The sequence below is a fragment of the Bidens hawaiensis genome, unplaced genomic scaffold (assembly GCF_021521415.1).
Source record: "Bidens hawaiensis isolate Kalapana, Puna unplaced genomic scaffold, B.hawaiensis_p1.1 tig00051718_1, whole genome shotgun sequence".
NCBI lineage: Eukaryota > Viridiplantae > Streptophyta > Magnoliopsida > Asterales > Asteraceae > Bidens > Bidens hawaiensis.
In genome coordinates, this window is record NW_027506200.1 from 88,116 (window position 1) to 92,689 (window position 4,574).

Here is a 4,574-nt window from a genome sequence, read left to right on the forward strand (position 1 = left end):
AATTATGCAAATTTTTGTCCAAAAAGTTTATTTTGTTGCCAATATCGTCCAAATCGTTTCACAATATTGGCAATAAATGTGAAACGTTAATGGTCGAGTTGCACAAAATAAACTTTTTGGACGAAAAAACGCATAATTAACCAAACCTTATGAACGATTTTTGCACTTACTCTCTTATAAACTGTTCAAGGTTTTGTCCCTCCTCCAACGTGAGACAAACTCCGACATCTTCCACTTATTTTGTTAAAAGTTTTGACAATTATAACATGTTCAAATACCCAACTTCAAGCATCGATATCTCAATCATCTTAGTTCCGTTTTAGACTCTGTTTCGTTGATTGCCAAGCTCTCACAACATACAACACAAACACATTACATAGCACTTATATTAACTCCAGTTGCATATAAATAACTATGTCCAAAGTTTGCGAAAAATACACTTTTATATTTAGTGAAAAACTCATTTTCCACAATTTTAACAACAAATCTTTGCTGTCTTTTGTAAATAAATCTACTAAGGTATTCTAAATTGTTAAAAACGATTAAACGGTTCAAACCAAACAAATTTTCCGGGTTCGACTGGTTTGAAATTTATACGGTTCGATCCATGGTTTAAAATACTTAACTTAAAAAAACAAATATACTATTCCACACACAATGTGATTCCCATAGACACAATGAATCTGCTAGTAAACAGTCACTATATGATCCATATTTCAAATCAATTGAGACATAACTAGAATCACCTTAGGTCACATTCCTGTCTTGTCATGATGTTATAGGATTCTAAGGAAAATAGTGGGCTACAATTATCCAACAATCATAACCTTTAAAGCCTGTTTGTGTTTTGTCTTGACAAGCCAATACAAGGGACCCTTTTTCTTACAAATCTTTGACTCCAATGCATTGAATTCATACCTTATCATGTATGTCACATATGCAAACAACAATCGTACCCGGTAAAAATCTCGTTAATAGCAAAGCTATTAGCATGGTCTATAAGGGTGGGATGCAGGCAAACCGCACTTTTATCCAAATAACAGAGAGGTTGAAGCCGTATAAAAAAACAAAAGTGCAACATTAGAACCCTAGATAGTAAAGAAAAAAAATCTGCAAATTAATATGTTATTGAAGAGGTAGGTCCCAGCAGAGCCCAGTTGGACCCGCAAGACTCACCTTGAAGAGGGACGTCAGCGCAAGGACCAACTGGTTCCGCAGGACCCACCATGCTCAGAGATGAAGACCTTACGCGCAGTACGCCAGCTGTTCCCGCAGGAAAAGCCTCCCAATGGTGAAGTACCCCGCCTGTTCCCGCAGCTGCGGATACAAGCCATCAGGGAAGGCTACCCGCACTAATAGCAAGGCTACACGCACAAGGCACTAACTCTCAATAATTCAGTAATGTCACCTGAAGAAGGAATGAGCAAGGCGGGAATACTCCCGCCCAAATGAGCCAGTCCGTACGCTTCTGGAAGATCTTTTGTACTATACCTGCCAAGGTATGGACAAAATAGACAAGATCTGACCAAAGCATCCCATGAACCAATCACAGGGTGACAGCTCACCGACAACAGTACGAGGAGGAGCATGCTCTAGTACGAAATGTCACTATCAGCCGCTGCCTACCCACCAACCCTCATCGTGGCACGTACATAGCCTGTAGTTGGTGGAAAAGGAATAGTACACAGCCGGCCATGTCACTATAAGCCGCTGCCTACCCACCAACCACCAGCATGGCACGTACGTAGCCCACAGTTGGTGGAAAAGGAATATTATACAGCTGGCCGTACCTGCTTGGAAACCTACCTTCGGCTATAAATACTCCAACACCTTGGAACGGTATTATCATCTTATCTCTCTAGCTATTTCTCTTAATATACACTTATATTCAGAGCAATCTAGTCTGATTCTCACGCCGGAGGGTGGTCACAAGGAGGAACCCCCCCTCTTCTCAGTGACGAGCTCACGGTGTCTGTTTTGCAGGTCATCAGAAGAATAACCATCTTTGCCGGACCTAACCCTCGTGGGAAACATCTACTTAACCCCCAGATTATCCGTAATCTGCCGGGGTCACTTAGTGTTTCTTCATTGGCGCCATCCGTGCATAAAAGCTAGAACTAATTCTTTTTCAGTTTTTTCAAAACTTCTGGAAAGATGGTTAAGGTTACTCCGGTGCCAAGGCCAACGAGTGACCAAGAAACTCCAGTAACCACAACCCAAGCTACTGGGGGGAACACCGGCGAGTACACAATTTTTACGAACACTACCCCGGTTACCCAAGCCGAGGCAAGTGCAGTAAACAATACTTCACTGGGATTCACCGATACCCGGTTGGAGAGACAACAGACGAGGCTCCCCCGCCAAACACTTGATCAAGTTAAAGCGTGGGCGGAAGCACGTCAGAAGGAATTCCAAGCTGAGTTGGATGAACGCTTACGTTCACTCCAACAGGCTGACGAATTTAGAAGCACTCGACAACAGCTCAACATGAGCGATGAGTGCGAGTACTTGGACGATGATCGGGAGGAGTCTGACAGTGACGCAAACCCTCGTCATAGGGCGAAAGGGAAGCGCAAAGAAACGGACTTCCAACCGAGAAGGAATTTTGGAGAAACCTTTAAACCAAGGAACGCGGGGGGAAACCCACGTGACTTCTCCAAAACCTTTAGACCAACTGTTGCAAATGCGGGAACGTCCAAGTTTGCAAGGGACATTGCGGAAGCAATCGCCCCGAAGAGTGCCAAACAGATGTCAAACATCGGCACTTATGATGATATATCCGACCCAGACGATCACTTGAACAGATTCATAGCGGGGGCAACCGTCAGCAACTGGACGGAACCCACGTGGTGTTATATGTTCCAGATGACGCTGGTTGGAGCGACCAGGGCGTGGTTTGATCGTTTACCCGGTCCACCACAACTATGATTGGGCGGACTTCCAACACAAGTTCAGCCAGCACTTCAGTCAACAGAGGAAATATATTGAAGAGCAGTGGACGATCCTCAACTGCGTTAGAGAGGAGGATGAATCTTTACTAGACTTCATCACTCGTTTCAACTCGAAAAAGCTGAGTCTGGGCACCATAAGCGAAGATCTTGTTCGCAGCCGCTTTTATCCAGGGCGCCGAATACCCAGAGCTTATCCGCACGTTGACGGGTAAAGACGGCATGCCATCCACATGGGATGCCATCATGACGGCGGCCAAACGCTTTGCCGAAACGGAGAAGCAACTGGGTAGGGATCTTCCCCAGAGTACAAACCTCTACACGTAGAGGACTAGAGAAAACAACGTCCGGACCGCCCGGCAAAACAAAAAAAGGAAGCTAGGTATTTGGCAGTCAAGGGTAAACTTTGACACCTCATCCAGCTCTCGCCCTCTAGTAGGCGGAAGGGATAACATGCACCCATCAAGCCGAAAACCCCGGTGGACGCCACTCACCAAAAGCGTCACGGAGATATTTGCCACCGAAAAACTCCCATGGCCAAAAGCTCCAATGATCCGGCAGCGACATAATGCGGATCAGAGCAAATCCTGTGACTTCCACAGGACAAAGGGTCACACCACTGAGGAGTGTACATCCTTGAAGGATATTGTTGAAACATTCGTCAATGATGGAAAACTTACACACCTTGTGGCATCAATCAAGAGTGGAGGGAGGAATGATAACCGATACAAAGGCAACGGACGAAAGCCCGTTGACATCAGCATCCACATGGTTCATAGTAACATCAGAGGAAGAAAAAGACGAACGACAGAACCATGCGCGTGGAAGGAAGCTGAGGTGCGCTTCCCGTGAGTGCCAGGAGGACCCAGCAAAGAAGGCCCTATCGTCATCAAAAGCCAGCTGGGGCATTACATCACTTCCCGCACTCTTGCTGACAACGGCGCCTCGTCAACGGTTATGTACAGGCAGTTCTTCGACAAGCTAGACGACGAAGACAAGGAACGCCTGGAAACGGTCTATGCCTCGATGGAAGGATTCGACGGCAACACAAACACCCCCTGGGTATCTTATCTTTCCCCGTCATTCTCACAGACGGGAAACACTCCCGCACAGAAGACGTGGACTTTGTCGTAATGAGGAAGCCACATCACACATACGACATTCTCTTCGGGAGAGACGGGATGGCATGATTCAATGCCGTCGTATCTTCAGTCCACGGCATGATGGGATGGCCAACAGCTGAGGGTGTAGCGATGATCACCGGTATTCCCCAGGTATGCATCGCATCTGTCTCATCTAAACCCAAACCAAAGATGGCTAAACCAACCATCACCGAACCAGAAGAATGGGCCTTCAATGGCAAATACCCTGACCAGGCTGTTACCATTGGCCCAACAATCACTGATCCTACGCGCACCTTACTCAAACGCTTACTACAGAAAAAACGCTGACATCTTCGCGTGGACACCAGCTGACATGACTGGTGTACCTCGAAGTAAGGCAGAGCATAAGCTCAAGTGTGACCCGGCGTTTACGCCAGTCGTACAAAAGCGCAGAGTAATGGGGGCGGAACAAGCTAACGCGTGTAGAACCCAAGTCAAGGAACTGCTTGACGCGGGCATCGTA